The sequence below is a fragment of the Typopeltis vanoorti genome, chromosome 23, assembly GCF_054136105.1.
Source record: "Typopeltis vanoorti isolate ZY-2024b chromosome 23, IOZ_Tvanoo_1.0, whole genome shotgun sequence".
Classification (NCBI taxonomy): Eukaryota; Metazoa; Arthropoda; class Arachnida; order Uropygi; family Thelyphonidae; genus Typopeltis; species Typopeltis vanoorti.
In genome coordinates this window covers 92,128,751-92,147,102 of record NC_143571.1, presented here as the reverse complement: position 1 = coordinate 92,147,102, position 18,352 = coordinate 92,128,751, and the positions used below count along the sequence as shown (strand labels likewise).

Here is an 18,352-nt window from a genome sequence, read left to right as displayed (position 1 = left end):
GCCGCTTATAACGTTCTTAATGGACGCCATTCTTATGCACACGGTATTCCTTCCATATCGTCCTTTTCTTACGAATCTCTTGCTTAATAAGATTACACATCCATTTGGCTCCTACTCTACTTATTGTTCTAAGTGTCTGGACACATTCTGATATAGCATTATTCAAGTGGTGTTTAAATGATTCTCATACACTGCTGATATTCGTTCCATCCGGCAACCGATCCCATTCCACTGAACTCAGTATACTTGTCAGTTGGTCATAATTTCCTGCTTTGTAGTTCAGCATATAACCTTTTCTGAATGTAACATTCATAAACTTAGTCACTTCCTAAGCGAGTACCGCATGATCACTGTCACCGATCGGAGGCAGAATACTTACTTTACGTCTTTAACTCAAACGCCCTCTGACACTATAATCAAATCTAACATTCTTTGACATCAAGTTCCTTTTGTCTCATGCTGCTTGAGGAAGTTGTCCAGCAACAGCTCCATAAACCCATTTTCATTCTTCTCATGAGATTCTACTGCTACCCAATCAATATTTGGATAATTAAAGTCTCCCATTATGATTACTCTTCGTGCTCATCTTTTTTATTTCGTGATGCATTTCTTCATCATTAGCATCCTATCCTCCAGGTCTGTAACAACTCGCCAGTATGTAATTTAACTTCTTAGATTCCACTCACACCAGATGGCTTCAAACTCACTGCCGCATGAAATATTGTTAGTAGTATTACTACATTCATAGGCAGTGCCGTAACGAGGGTATGAAGGGCCTGTGGCAAGTATCTAACTTGCGCCCACCCCAACTAAAAAATGACAAAAATATTGAAAATTTTAAATGTAACAAATTAAATTTTACTAAATGCAATATGTTAAATACTTACTATTAACCCCATCAAAATGAGTTGCCTGTAAATCCAATTATGTATTTGTATAAATAAATAATCTATTAAATAAGAACACATTTTTATTCATATTCAATGACAAATAAATTAAAGAAATACACGACATTGGTATAATATAAAATAATATAATAAAAATAAGTTCAGCATATTTTATAAAGAAATTTTTCTAGCTTTTTCAGTTGCAAATACATCTATTATATCGTCATCATTTAATGTTTTTGCAATATCTTTTTCAATTGATATTATAGGCATGTTTGTCAATCGCTCTTGTCCAATTGAAGAACGAAGGTACGATTTTACAATTTTCAATTTGCTAAACGAACGTTCGCAGGAAGCTGTTATTACAGGCATTGTTATGAAAATCCTTAATGCTATGTCTAGATTTGGATACGTGTTTTGTAATGAGAGTTCGCAATTTTTTTGCAAGATTTGAAAAGCCTCCATATCGCCTAAATTTTCAAAGATTTTCATGGCTTGATATTTGAAACTCTCAATTTCACACACAAATTCTGGAGCATCTAAGTCGCTATTATATTTCGATGCCAGGTCAGCTGCGCATCGTTTGAGATCATCTAGCTGCATAATTTTTAAAGCGTGTCCATTTAAAAAACTGAAGTCGTTTGCTACCGCTTGTAAAGCAGTAAATCTATCATTGAGTTGTATGAGTATTGGATCGAAAACTTCACACATTTCTTTTTTCAGTTTCATTCATGGAAAACGAATCATCAGTAGCTTTCTCACCTGGCATATTTTTTTTTTTATTTTGCGCCGTCTCTTTTCTGGAATGAAAGTTTAAATATTTATTGTTTCGGTTAAACTTTTTTGTCGAATTGTGAAGCGAATCGAAAAAACCATTTCGATACTGTTGAATTTCATTTTTTAGAGCTTTTATCATTTCCGCAGCATTTTCGATTGTGTTTTTTTTTCTTGTAAAAGTAAATTTACTTTATTTATCTTTCCTAATATTGTATCCCAAAATAGTGGAACAAAAATTAAATTTTGTTAATAATTTTAGCAACATTCGATTTTGCAGAGTCTACTGTAACTTGTCTTTGTCCATCACGCATTTCATTAAGAAGTTGTATTATTAAAGACATGTAGACATGTAGACATTTGATTTCGTAAGGCTTTTACCGCGTTAGCTTTCGTGGACCACCTCCTGTCACTTAAACCTTTAAGAGACGAACAGATAATTTTTCCTTTAAAAGATCCCATCTACTAGTAGAATTTACAAAAAAAAGTTAAACAATTGTTGAATTGTTCCAAAAATGATTTCATTTGAACAGATGTTTGTGCAGCATGAACGCCTATTAAATTAAGGCTTTGAGCAGTGCATGGAACAAACCTCACCATATCGTTTAAACATAATATCCTGGTTTGTACCCCTTTGTATTTACCTGCTATATTCGCTCCATTATCATATGACTGTCCTCTTATATTTCTAATATTTAATCCGTCTGATATTAATTTTTTTTTCGATGTCACTCGCAAGTGCTTCTCCGGTTTTTTCATGTGTGTCACAATAAAATCTATGAAGGTTTCTTCAACGCTACATTTATTCGTGTCAGGATCAATGTTAGCATATCGCAAAATTTGAGTTATCTGTTCCTGGTGAGAAGTGTCAGATGTGCTATCAAATAAAATACAAAAATATATTGCTTATTTTTCTTTTTGAATATTTGAAATAATATGCTGTCTAATTTTAGAAGCAACTATATTAATTATATCATTTTGTATTATAGGAGAGAAATAATTAACTTGCTTTTTCTCATGACTTTCAATATGTTGCGCCATAATACGATCGTAATGACTAATTAATTCTATCGTGTTCAAAAAGTTTCCACATTCGGGATGATCAATTTTTTTACAAGTTCCTCTCAAAGCTTCATTATTTTTTACGCAGTTCAGAATGGCATCCAAAATAACTTTTTAAAATATGCCTCCACTTTTCTTTTTCTTTTAAAAAATTGCTTCTTGTAATTGATCGTCTATAAAACCTTTCTTAATTTTTGATTCGAAAGTTTTCCATTCGACGTAATTTTTTTTATGATGTAATGAATTTTCATGACGTGGTGACATAGGATTCATATGCTGCCAGTCCCGAAACTCCGCAGTGCTGCATACATTCTGATTTTTTCCGAAAAGAATACATGGAAAACAGAACAGTGCATTTTTTCGCTTGCGATATATCAACCAATTTCTGCGTACTTGTTCTCCGTTTGACATGGTTTTTACAAACCGTTTTTTTTTTTTTTTTATCAAAATGCCGATTTTCCGTATCAGGGTAAACACTTATATTATCGCACAACTCGAGTCCATGTTGAACAAATATTTTTATATTACTAGTGGTTATCTTGGGAGATCATTAAAATCCATTATTTTTGCATTATTAATATTTTCTGATTTAACATCCACCATATAATTATCATTATTCCATTGCTTCTCGATTTCCTGGTTTTGATGTTCACTTGTACTTTTCTCTTCTGTTTCAATTTCATATGAAATATGGCTACTTGTAGAAGCAGATTTAATTCAGTTGTTAAGCTTGAATGAACTAGAGATGTAAATGTTTTTTTAATAAAAATATCAATTGGAGTTATATTTTTCTTTATATTTTCAATCTTCTGTTCTCTTATTTTTTTTTAACTGTGCACGGGAAGGTTTTTTGGTGGCATATTACCCTAGAAGTGTTTTTTAATTTAAATTTGTGTTTTTATTAATATAATTATTTATAGTACTTACTCAGTATGTTGTATATAAACAAACATCTGTCTATTCCTGTATGCTTTGTTCCACAAAATATCGAAAATATCTAACACTAATTACGACACAGCAACAACACAACTGATCTTATGGATGACAACAAGACTAATAATAATTACATGATAATTAGATTTTTGAAATTCTCTTATTTACAAGAAGTAGAGAAGAATGGAAATATTGGGGGTGGGGAGATTGCGATTTTCATTGGATCCTGGGTTTGATGGGTGTAAATAAGGGCTCGCGAATAATTTTTGTGGGTGGGTCATGAAACAAGGGATTCAGGTAGATGGAGTGATATCGAAGGGGGTTATAAAGGGATTAAAATTATAATATGGAAGGCAATAAACTTGGGATGGGCAAATAGACACATTAGGAGGATAACGGAAGAATATATTAGGTTATCCATGCAAATGTTTAGGATTAGACGGGAATTTGGAGGTAAAAAATTCTACAAAATCATAAAATTGGAAAATACATTCATTAATAGTTAATGGTGCGATGGAACACTTTACTTGAGACGAAAACGAGAACAATTGCAAAGAAATGTTATGTTCAAGTGGTTCAAGTCGTGATATTAGGCGCTGTAGTTACCATCTAACTCGAGATGAATTGGAACTCACCGGTGTTACCAAATGTAGTGGAATTCAGCTGTGTTGCAGAATTTGTATGTCGAAAGCAGCATATTGCCGAAATTTCAAAACACAATACAAAATAGCGGACTTTTATATCTATTTATTTATTTTTATTTTTTATATTTTTTACGTTTTGCGCCCCAAACTTAGTTGCGCCCGTAGCGGGCGCCTCTTCGCTGCTCCCTCTTTGCGGCACTGTTCGTAGGTCTCAACTCTAACTGGATTTAAGTAATCCGATATCATTAGCAGCACACCCCTCCCCTCCTCTCCTATCCACTCTATCCTTCTTAAAAATACTGTACCCTTGACACTCAATACCAGTTAGTATGTCTGATTCTGATAGCCAGGTCTCACTAATTCCTACAATCTGAAGTCGCAACATATTGACTAAGGCAACAAACTCTATCACTTTGTTTCTGATACTCCTAGCATTTGTGTACAGACAGAATAATCTACCTGTTTGTTCTTTTGTATTGTCTTGTCTGCAGTCTGCCAGACACAGTTGGACAACTTGCAGATCTCTGTTTTTTAATGACTTACACATGTAGACATCTTTGCAAACATCTGATGGGTCCGAACCGGACGAACACAAAACCGAAATCGTTCTTTCCTCGTCAACATTTCCACGACAAAGCCCATTCGCATCATTAACACAGGTATATGACATTGCCGCTCACATTCACACCATTCCTCCCTTTAAAATTTAGTTTCCCTAACTCTCTGTGTTCGGTCTCATACCAGTTATTAGTTTTTCTAGACTCCTGATACCAAACGTATTCAGGTGTAGGCCGTCCCCTCTTACACAAATCCAGTCTTCCCTCAAAACTCACATCCAAAAAACTCACATCATTCCTTCTACGCAGCCTACGCATCGTATCGTTTGTCATCACAGCTCTTCTTAATTCGCGGGTAAAGTACTGACGATTTTAATTTTCTCACTCTTCACTCTCGCTTCTTCCAACAACCCTTTCATGCTTTCTCTCATACTGAACTTATCGCCAGTTACAGTTTTTTTTGCATTTTTACTGTCTATATATACAACAATAATAGATATAACTTCTCTATATAATAATTTTTTTAATAATAATGCTTTTTTCTGTTATCATCATACGTAGTGTTTACATTTGTACAATTAAGACATATCACATTTTTGCTCTGTACAAAACTCGTATGCAGTTTAAGTATCTTATTTTTTTAAATATTTTTTCTTTGCATATAAATACAAGTATCCTGATTTATTATTATACACTGTACTGACATATACATTAACATAATTTGCAGTCTATGATTATGAGGATTAGTTGAATGAAGAGGGCTAATCTCACCTAGTTCGAAGCTAAGCTTAGCTTTTATGAAGAGAGTGGGATTAGCCTTCACTATTTATGTTGTTTGGTACTGTTTATGGATGGAATGTAGGCGTTGGACGCTGGTGATTTGTGATGTGTATATAAGTGTTAATGCCATATTAATTGTGTTAGTGTGGTTTCCAGAGTTCGTGTTTTAATGTTCTGTAGTTGTTATATGTTTTAAGTTTCTTAGTAGGTTGCTGAATAGCGTGGGTATCCGATGTGATCCCAAAAAAGAACCGTATGAGTTGGCCTAGGGACGTAAAGAGCTGTTGTGGGTCGTGTTATGCGATGTGTCTAGGTTGTTACGATAGGTGATGTTGAATTAATTCCTTAGTAACATTATGCAGCGTTTCAGATTTTTAATGCTCAGGATTCCGTGCATCGCTATAAGCGTTTCGGATATTGGCTCTTGTGCATAAGGTCTCCAAATCACTGTTATCACAATTTTCCTATGTAATATTTCTCATTTTGTTAGGTGGCTGTTTGATGTGTTTGCGTAGACCATTATAAATGAGCAGAGATTCATAAATATGGTGATATAGGAGTTTTTTTATGTTAGAGGGAATCATGTCATTTACTTGGAAGAGTTTTGCTGCGAGGATGCGGAGTTTAGTACGCGTAGGTATTCTATATGTTTTGTCCATTTAAGGTGGCAGTCTATGTACTACTACTACTAATAATAATAATCTCCCCGAGGAACATGGCCTTGTCGTGGCGGTGAGGCTTGCATTCTTCAGTGATCTTGAGAGCTATGCTGGCATTAGCATAGTTACCAGCAGGGCCTCCCTTATCAGTCAGGTCTCGAATGAGGAGCCCGACTAACAGTGTTCTATCCCCCATCTTAATGGTGAAAAGCAAGAAAAAAACCCACCGGATCATTCTACGCCCAGGTCATCAAAGACTGCGTCAGAGGTTGGGGACCTTGGGCATCAGGCGACAAGTGGGCTTCAGGACCTAGCTCTCTTTGCTGGGCAACCAGGGCAGGAAGGTGAAAAGCGATTGGAAGAAACCAAACGTAAAAAATGGATTATAGAAGAAAACAGAGAAGTTATGAAATATTTTTACAGATCAACACTAAGAAACGGGGATTTAGAAGGCGTATGCATTTAATTTGGGAACAAAAATTCCTACAATCTGCAATAACAGAACAAAGCCTTATGGACCAAAAGAACATCATTTTACGCAACAAAATATTTACTGAACTTGAGTTGCAAGAATTATTATAAATTCACAACTCCAGTAACAGTAAATCATCAGGAGGTAGCTACATCAAACTTTGGAATCAACTCAGTAAACGTCAAGTTGACGACTTACCTCAGAATGTTTTGAAAGAAGTACAATGTAAAGTGAAGTCAGGGATATTGGATCATATGAACTCCATAAATGACCATATAACACTACCATTAAAAACTTTGAATAAATCTAAGCTAAAGTAGCTCATCTTAGACGCAAATGCTGTGATAAAAATCATCACAACCAACAGCATAAACGAAACAAATCAGCTCCTATACAGCACAGCATATATCATTTCAGTGAAGCTTAGTTGCAAACTGTAATAGCAAAAGCCGAGGATTAAGCAATTCGCACCATTGAAAATCCGGTTGAAACGAAAAGTCAACAAACTTCGAACTGATCTGAGCAATTTAAAGACTTTTAAAGGACAGTTGAAAAATAATAACATCAAAAACAAACCGATTAACACATATAATTTGCAGATGCAGAAGAGGTTGTTCAGTTAATGAGTGCTCATTTTTTAAAAGCTATCAACCAGGTGAACGCAACATTGAGCTCACTGTTACCTCTTCACCAGATGAAGAAACGCAGGTGTGTGAGGCTGAGGTATTAGAACTGTTGCACAAATTGAATAAGAATTCAGTAATAGGGACTGATGGGATATCAGCACGTGTGCTAAAAGAGTGGTCAGCTGAACTGACCATTTCTTTGACCAGGATGTTTAATATGAGTCTCAGAACAGGGAAGATTCCACAGGAATAGAAGGAATGTGTGGTAATTCCATTGAACAAGGGTGGTGCAAAAACCGATGCATCCAACTATCGACCAATTAGTATCTCAGGAGTGGTGGTGAAGATTTTGGAAAAATTGGTTAGGGCCCACATTCAGAAATGGGTTTACAGTGAATATCTACTTTGCAATGAACAACATTGGTTTACTAAGGGAAGGTCATGTTTTAGCAACTTGCTCACATTCTATAACAATGTTACCATTGAACTAGACAAGGGGAATGGATACACCATGATACTTTTGGATTTTGATAAGGCTTTTGACAGAATACAACATGGCAGACTGCTGCATAAATTGGAGAAAATGGGTTTGGGTTATACAACATTAACATGGTTAAGAGAATGGCTGACTGATATATATCAAAAAGTAGTACACGAGGGATCTGAGTCTGAAAAGTTTAAGGTAACAAGTGGTGTTCTACAAGGATCAGTGCTTGGTCCAATGTTATTCAATCTGTTCATTAATGATATTGGGAAGGATTTGACAAGTGACATACAGTTATTTGCTGATGATGCAAAGATAGGTAGGGTAATCAGGAATGCTGCTGATATGCAGTCTTTGCAGAATGATTTGAATAGGCTGAAATTGTGGGCATGGGAAAATGGGTGTCAGTTCAATGTCAGTAAATGTAAAGTCATTCACTTCGGCATGATTAGATATCCAATGTCGTATTATATTGGTGAGATTAGGCTAGAAGAAACCGATGCGGCTAGGGATCTTGGGGTGTTAATAGATAGGAAGTTGAAATTCGAGGGGGGGGTCATGTAGCAAAGATTGCATAAAAAGATAATTGCAGTGCTGAAACGAACGTTCACATGTAAAGATAAGGATGTTATTTTGTCTCTTTACAAGGCTTTGATAAGACCTTACTTGGACTATTGTGCGCAGGTCTGGTCTCCTGGTTTCCGTTGTGATTGTGATATATTGGAGAGAGTACATAGGAGAGTGTTAAATATGTTATCAGGATTGTGGAATACTGATTATGAAGACAGATTGAGAATTTGTGGACTAGCAAACAGGAAAAGAGGGATGATATGATTGAGACTTACAAACCTCTGAAATGTCATACAGGATTTTAATTGATGGAATTTTTCAATTTATGGAGTGTGGGGAAAGAATGAGAGGGCATCCTTGGAAGCTGAGAATGAAGGCCGCCAAGAAGTGTGTGAGGGCTAGATTTTTCTCTCATATGGTGGTGCGTGATTGGAATGGATTGCCATTGTATGTTGTGAGTGCAAGCAGTGCGAATGAATTCAAGAATAAGTATGATAGCTGGTGTGTGTAGTATTTGGCCTCCCTCGATGAGTCTCTGACTCCCTTGAGGTCTCTCGTAATAATAATAATAATAATAATAATAATAATAATAATAATAATAATAATAATAATAATAATAATAATAATTTGGCCAACAAAATAATTGCTGAAGTTACCAAAAGTTTAGAAGCAGGAATAAACCAATATGTAGAAAATATGCAATTGCGATAGAACCAACATTGATTCTTTCAGTCTCTCCAGAGAAATGCAAATGGAAACTATCATTTACTAGAAATAGAAGAAACACTGAAATTTTGAAAGTCAATCTGGGATAATCTTATTGATGCCTTATGGATTAAGGTAATATAAAGATGCCTCATGGATTAAGGAATCAGAAATGAAACAAAAACAAATGTAAAATGGCATTGTCACTAAAGAAATACTCAGTACACAACCTATGAAAGCAAAATGCTGAAGTGCACCCGGCAAAGGCGAACTACATGGATTTTGGTTAAAGCTTCTAACCAGTCTACATGATCGAACGTCAGAACAATTTAATTATGTGTTGCAGTTAGGCTCAGTGGAAGACTGGATGATATATGTGAGTACTTTTCTCTTCATGAAATATAATGATAAGGGTTCTGATCCAAATACCTATCGTCCAATAACATGCCTATTAACCATGCTTAAGCTGTTCACTGCAATCATAGCAAATTCCATATACCACTACTTATCAGATTTATCCGATTGAACAAAAAGGGAATTTTCAAAATCTCGAGGGGGAAAAAGACCAGATCTTTATTAATGAAATGATTCTTAGAAATTCAAAAAAAAACGAAAAACTAACACTTTAACATGGCATGGATAGACTATAAGAAAACATTCGATTCGCTCCCATACTCCTGGATCCTAAAATCACTACAGATATTTGGAATTAGCAAAACTATACGTTCGTTTCTGGATACTGCTGCTGCTATGAAATCATGGAAAGCAACTTTAAAAGTCAATAATGAACGATTCAGGGATATTAGCATTAAACGTGGAATTTTCAAAGGTGATTCCTTGTCACCATTACTCTTCAACATTTCTTGGATACCGTTCATGATTTTGAAGAAAACACAACTTGGATATGAAATTTCTAAATATAATATTAGAATTTCCCATCTACTGTATATGGATGTCTTGAAGTCATAGGGAAAATCGGCCCAACGAATAGACTCTTTACTGAACACGATTCGTATTTTCAGTCAGGATATCAAAATATGATTTGGTTTGGATAAATGTGCAATTTTATCCATTAAACGAGGAAAACTTAATTACACAAGCAATTTTCATTTTGATCAGGAGAAATATATAAAAGCCATTTCAGCTAACGAACTCTATAAATACCTAGGAATATTAAAGCCAGTGATATTCTCGAATGGCTACCACGGAATACACCAAAAGAGTTCAGAAATATTCTGAAAACAAAACTTAATGAATTAAACACAATTAGAGGCTATAAATCGGATACATAATGGACTGCAAAAAACAAAAAAAAACATCTGGATAAATTGGAACGCAAAACTACAAAATTAATTACTATTCTTCATGCATTACATCCACGAAGTGATGCTGACCGGTTCTACCTAACAAGGAGAATAGGTGGACGGGGTCAGCAGCAAGTAAGACAGACTGTAGAAGAAGAAGAAATTAGTTTAAAAAGTTACATCGACAATAGCTCTGCGTAAATGCGTCAAGCAATTACGCAAAAGTAACAGAAAATAAATCCAATTGCAAAAAGGAACAGTAAAATAACCAATATGTGCTATGGAAAATAAACCCTTGTATGGCCAATTTCTTCGAGATACCGAGGACACAGTTGTCGTCAACAAGACGTGGCAATAGCTACAATAGGGATATATTAAAAAAGAAACAGAGGGATTTATTCTAGCAGCTCAAGAAATAATCATTACAAACTGACGCAATAAAAGCAAAAATTTTGAACATTAGTAATAACAGCAAATGCAGATTGTGTGATCGAAATGATGAGATTGTTGAGCATCTAATCAGTGCTTGCAGCAAGATAGCTCTCAAACTGATGATAAAAACCGCCATGAAAGTGGCCAAAACAGTTCAATGCATGCATGCAAAAAATATGGTGTTTCTTGTTATGATAAGTTGTGGCAGCACAGCACAGAGACAGTATTGGAAAACGAAACAGCAAAAATTCTGCGGGACTTTAGAATACAAACTGATAGGCATTTGGAACACAATAGACCTGATATCACAATTAACGAACATCGACAGGTTAGGATTATTGATATCGCAGTACCCAGATAACAACATTAACAACAAAGAACTGAAAAAAAATACTAAATATCGAGATCTGGCAATCGAAGTTTGCCGGCTGTTGCATAAACACACCAAAGTCATCCCAATAGTTATCGGTGCACTTGGTGCATCAAAAAAAAAAAAAAAAAAAAAAACGGAATTACTTGGAACAGTCGATATTTTACGCCGCTGCCTGACAGACTATTCTTAGATTCTTGGACAGAATCTGAATTGTTCTGTATCACCAGTCAAATTATTGTTTGAAAGATATCTTGTTTTGATTGTGTATCAATTATGTGAATAAAGTAATAATAATAATAATAATAATTATTATTATTATTATTTACACACGCTTTCACGCACGCACGCACACACACACACACGCACATTAAAATTTCAAAAAGTTGTGTATTTACAATATACATTACAGTATATGCTATTTTGCTGTTATTTTATATATTGCTGTTTTCCATTTTATATTTTTCTGTTAACATAATGCAATTACTCATGAATCCATCATATAGTAACACACTCTGTTTGTATGTTTTAAATAGTGTTATAGTTTTCATGGTAATGAGAACTCTAATTATGTTAGCTGTATCAGATACTCAAATATTAACGGTAATTAATCTCTAAAAACTAAAGATATTTCAACTACATATACGTATAATAACAAAAGCTTTGTCATCATAAGAAATCATTATTATTTTTAATATTTGACTGATATATCTTATTTTCATTAACTATCAATAAAATAAATCACGGTCAGATTCATAAATAGAATAAATTTTAAAAATGTAATCATGTGGAAAATTGAACTATATTTGCAGGAATTCGGGGTTGAACTTTAAAATAACAAATTGGAATGTTACTCAAGGCTATTGTACATATGTAAGTTTATCAAAGATCAATAATAAAAGTAAAAATTAAATAAATAATAAATAAAATCAAGAGCTCATTCACACCAGATGCATTTATGACATCGACAAGCAGACTCTTCCATTCACACACTGTTCTATGAGATAAAAACATGGCTCTTCTCCTTTTCTTAACCACTCACAAACTTAACTTCCATGATTCCCCGGGAATCTCTTCCCACCTTCCATATAATGAACTGTTCCATCAGACGATATCCTATAACGCCGACTCAGAAGTGTATATATCCCTATCATATCATCCCTCTTTCTCATGTTTACCAGTGTCTGTAGTCCACATACTCTCAATATGTCCTTACAATCTAAATTCCATAATCTAGATATAGTCTTTGTTACTCTTTTTTGCACCCTTTTCCACAGCTTCTTTATCCGCTCCAAACCCAAGAGACGAAACCTGCAGACATTAGTTCAGGCGCAGTGCAAGGCCTTGTAAAAAAGCAAACAAAATGACTTCTTCATCCTTCCATGTTTCGTTTCAACATTGCAATTATACTCTGGGTTGTATTTGCAGTTTATGCCATATGATCTTTGAACATCAAATTCCTATCCGCAATAACTACTAGGTCCCTAGCATCATCAGTTTCTCGCAGCATAATCTCGCAAATGAAATATGCTTTGGATTCCTCATTACACCACAATGAATAACTTTACATTTGCTGACATTGAGTTGATAGCCATTATCATTTGCCCACATTTCCAGTCTACTGAAATCATTCAGCAAGTGATGGGTAACAGTAGTATCTCTGATTCTCCTACCTATTTTTGCATCATCGCTATCCACAATTGGATATCTGTCGTCTATGCATTAATCTACCATCAATGTTTGAACAACAATAGTCCAAGGAGATCCTTCTGGTACTCCACCTTAAATCTTGCGAATTCATACTCACCACATACCACTTTTTCATACCTCTCTGTCACCTATCCACTTATTCAAGCCAATAGTTTATATTCCAATCCTATATTTTCCAGTTTATGCAACAGCCTTCCGTTGGTATTCTATCAAATGCCTTAGCAATGTCCTGCAGTATCGTAGTGTACTCATATCCTTTATCCAACTGAGCCATAACATTGTTATAAAATATGAGCAAATTGCTAAAACATGACCCCCTTTTAGTAAACCCGTGCCGTCCAGCATTGCTTGTTTATCTATTTATGTATAGTTCTTACCAAGTTTTCTAAAATCTTCACCACAACTCCAGCCATACTGATGGGTCAGTAGTTATTAATGGGCATAGGAATTAAAGAATAAGAATAAGCATTAATTTTTTTTCAGACCTGGCATGCATGTTGTTTCTATGTTATCACTTTCCAGTATCTGGTCTAATATACTGTTAATTGGATTTTAAGAAAAATAGTAACCTGTTTATATATTAATTATCTTGATGATAACTATTTGAAATAAATAGTAATCGGAGCTCTTTTAATCCTAGGTAAGTAACTTTTAGGACATTTTTGAGTTGCTACTCTCCAAGCTTAGAGCTCACCCGAGGTCGCTACCGTCCATGACCTTTGAGGTATCGGGTCAACAGTACGGTAGACAATTACTTCCATTTCCTGATATCTAAACTGTAATGCTCGTATTGTTGTCTGAACTATTGATTTTTATGAGATGTGGTGTGAAAGTCTGACTTTGAGGGAAGGACGAAAAAGGGGAAAAAAAGAAAGAAAGAAAGAATAATTGTGCGCGATATAAATCGATTTACTCGAGAACTGGCTGAAAATTAGCTTAGAAAAAGTTCCTCTAGTTAGCAACTAGTGTGAAATCTATAATAGTCTTTGTTCTTATGCACTTGCATTATGATGCTAGAAATGTTGTCACAAGGCAAAAAGGTACCTGTAAGATATTTAATAGAGTATTTGCAATTGTATGCCATTGTGCTCCTATATTTATTAAAAATTAGGTTGGGAATTATTTTATTTTCTGTAGAGAAATTAGAGTCAATAATCTTTTTGAAAAAACAATTATAGATCTTATACACTCAGTTTGCTTTGCATTCGGAACACTCACCTAACAGCGTGTTGGCCCACCTTACAAGTTGTGTAATCACAACTTCCAGACGTCCAGGAACAACTTTCACAAGGTGTCGAACATTCTCCATGCGTAACTCGACCCATGTCCGCTGCAACAACTCCGTCAATTCACGCTCGTTCTGTGGAGGAAGATCAGCAGTTCTCGCAACCTGTTCTAGCACATCCCACACATGTTCAAATGGATTACAGTCAGGAGAGTTTGAGGGTCAAGGCAATGTGGCCAATTCTTCGTCGTTTTCCTCCAACTACTCAGTACGTGTATGATCCCGATGAAAAGGTGCGTTGGCCTGTTGAAAATGGCACTGCAGTCAGGCTAGACCTCCTGCAAATACTATGGATGGAGATGGTCGGCTAACAGAAAAATCTCTCCAGACCATAACACCACCTTCACTGTCCTGCTGAATTCCAACTGTGCAATCAGGCGACACGGCTTCATGATGTTTATGCCAAATGCAAATCCGGCCATCACCATAGTGTAGCACGAAACGGGATTCATCACTCTATATGATCTTCTTCCAACTGTTGAGAGTCCATTGCCGAAGTTCTTTGGCCCATGCGAGGAGTTGCTTGCGATGCCGTCATCATGAGTACCCTTATTGGTCTCTGGCTGTGGAACTTTAGGCGAAGCAAGGTAAAGTGAATGGTGTATGTGCAAATGGATTGAACTACCCCGCTATTGTACCGGGTGAGTTGCGTGACTGTTGCACGTCGTTGCTGAGATACCAGTCGTGACACCCGAAGCGCATCTCTAGGAAAAACCAATGTGATCAATGTGAGCCCTTCTGTTGGATGCCTGTTCATGGTTAATCCAGTCCTGGTACACCCTTGATTCAGCAGTGTGGGAGCAACCAACAAGTGCGGCTGTTTCAGAAATACTGGCATCTGCTCTCCGCACCCGACTATCTGCAGTCAAATTGGTTTACGTCGCCAATTTCCCCATTATTGGCAAATGTTTACTGATTACGTACAGAGGATAGATGCGCCCATTTATGGTAGCTTCACCTGACGTTGAATCACGTGGTACTCTGTTATCACGCCGAATATGTAAATCGCGGAGGGGATTCTAATACAACGCTTACTCAGTGTGCATACCTCTCTAATGTGTGATTTTCATTTTAGGTTGGTATCAAAACTGAAAACTACTGAGTGGCCACTCAGTGTAAATAAGTCATCGTATTCATGTGTTCCATCTGTATACAGTTGCAATTTAAGTTTACAATTCCAATTGTAAACTTAAATTGCTATATGCCTATAAAAAATGGTTTTACTGATGCTTGTATTTTCCACTTTAAAATTATAAATGTTATGTGGTATTTAACCATTAAGAGTAATTTTATTACAGTCGAACCAGTCTGACACTGTTTCGAGATCTGTATTTATTATAAAATCATACTTTGAATTTCGCTTACGGAATCTGAAAAATTCTTTCCCATTATAGGGCATCGTCAATATGGATCAAGATATGGACGTTTTTCCTTAGTCAAGCCGGTTGTCTGCAGAGGAATTAAGGGTTAGTTTTTAGTTATCATTTTAGTCTGTGCTACAATTAAATACAATTGCCATTATAATCAGCAATATTAGTAAGGGAAGAAGGGCAGTTGGACTTTAAATCGAGTAGGTTCCTTGTCGATATCGCAGGTCTAGATTTCTTTGTTGATGTATCCAAATGACAAGAAGTACATTTTTGTGCTACGACACTTCAGTGTGTTATCTTCAGTTGTTTCAACAGTCCGTCAGATAAAGTGACATGTTTTATCGACTGAAAACTACGCCATGGCATATAATTGGTTATCAATTTTAGAAAGTGTGGAAGCAAATATATTTTTTCTGATATAATTTTCTGTCTGTCTGTCTGTCTCCCTCCCTCTCTCTCTCTCTCTCTCTCTCTCTCTCTCTCTCTCTCTCTCTCTCTCTCTCTCTCTCTCTCTCTCTCTCTCTTTCTCTCTCTCTCTTGAAACAGTGCAATTGCTTTACAGAGATGCACACTTCTGTTTAAAAATCAACAACAGGCTCACTCGCACTTTGTCACACTCTCGAGGGATCAAGCAAGGATGTCCTCTCATTCTCTCTCTGGACAATTATACACACTTGTCATAGAACCATTCTTTAAAAGGCACACGACACCATCATCTCCAAACGAACAAGCATAATAGAGCCACTTCAAAAAATAACCCTATCAGCATATGCCGATGACGTCACTGTAATAGTCCAAAATGAAGAAGAAATGACAGTAGCCGAGGAGGCACACAGACTATATGCACAAGCCTCAGGGGCCAAATTAAATTCTACAAAAACCATTAGCTTGTGGTTAGGCAGATGGAAGGCTAGAAATGATTCTCCGAACGAATATATCTAGTCAAGTGAAGGACGAACATATTTAGGTGTGCACCTTGGAAACAACAAAATATATACCACACTGAACTGGACACAGCTGCACATCCGATTTAAACAGTTGCTAGTTAAATGGAACAGCATTCGTTCCATCTCTTCACTTAAAGGAAGAGTACTAATAGTTAACCAGATGGCTGCGAGTGTGTTGTGGCATACACTCAAAGTACTCACACCCCCTTAAAGAATTTCTTCACCACATTCAAAAGGCAATCACGTTTCCTCTGGAACAATACTAACTGGAAAACATACTCTGAACTCTGCAAGCCACTCAGTAAGGGAGATCAAGCCCTGATTTTCCTTGAAAACAAGATTAGATCCTTCAGGATAATCTTCCTCCTAAAGACACTTCAGTGCAATCACACTTATGAGTGCACTGGAGTGCAATCATGCTTATGTAACCACCTTCGATTACATCATGAAATCATACACCATGGGACTTACACTTTCCACAATCCTTCGAATGGCCAATTCTGCACCATCTCCTCCTTAACTACCTCATTTTTACAGAGATGCTCTACAGCAGTGGAAAAACAGAACTTCATCACACACACTGACAGGATCAATAGGATCAGCTGTAAAAGAACCACTATCTTCGAGCAGAAACATAAGTCTCACAACTGGTCAGCCCTTTCTTTTCGATACATGGAACTGGGCAAGAATAAGAATCATAGGGGACCTCCTGACCCAGACCATAAAGTGGAAAATATTCACAAGTCTACCAATGAAGAACCCAAAAACTGAAAAGCAATATCAACAGATGCAAGTTGCTATTATAAAATCCTATCCAGATATCGCTATACCTCAGGGAGTCCGTATTCCTTCTAGAAACTGCTCGTAGCTGATATTTCATCTTGTATCATCTGGAGCCTTACTTCCAATTCTTCCCTCCAATTACAAGAAAATATACTACATCCTTATGTCAGTGCTTCCGAATTCGCCCTTGGTTATATTCATCCTTAATCCTTTCATCTACAAGGCTGCACATGCCACTCAATTTTCAGTGGGATCTTCCATACAAATCGAAGTGTGCCAAACCAGATTCCGACATACAGTGGAGACTATGGCATAACATCTTGCTAACTCCTTCAAAACTCTACAAATTTCAGCTCATAGAAACGGATCTATGTCTATTCTGCGAAGTTTCAGGTACCTTGGAACACACATATCTAACCTGTCCCGCAAACAAAGCGATGATCACCTATGTCCTGAATACTGCCTGTAGCACCTGTAACTACGTACACACAGCCAAGAAGACTACCGGAATTCAGTCCATACAGAAGAGAACAAACAGAGAATATGCAATTTCCTCTTCATCTACGCCAAAGCCGTCATCTACAGCTTCTACCTAAAACACACAAGAAATAACCAGCACCCATCCATCACCAAATCGGTACACACCCTCATGTATAGCCTACGTCAGAAACTACAAAGCAGGCTTTCACTGGAGCTTGATTACTACAAAGAAACAAGAACTGTCGCGAAATTAATAGAGGAGTGGAATCCAACTGGTATCCTGTTCTGGATTGCCGACGACAATACTTGATCTGATATATAGCTAAGAGTGAAACTGAACTAAGAGTGTAGAGAATCTCTGTAAGAATGAGATGGTTTAGGAGATGGTGCAGAACTGGCCATTCGGAGGACTGTGGAAATCCACTGGTGGATGATTTCGTGATCTAATCGAGGGTGGTTACATACGTATGATTGCACTGAAGGGTCTTTAGGAGGAAGATTATCCTGAAGGATCTAAT

General features: G+C 36.4%; 1 pseudogene; it reads right to left on the bottom strand.

Annotated features, from left to right (window-relative positions):
* The window catches only part of LOC150094063 (histone H2A.V pseudogene), a 28,014-nt pseudogene extending 13,720 nt beyond the window's left edge, over positions 1–14,294 (bottom strand).
* Positions 14,295–18,352: the final 4,058 nt, after the last annotated feature.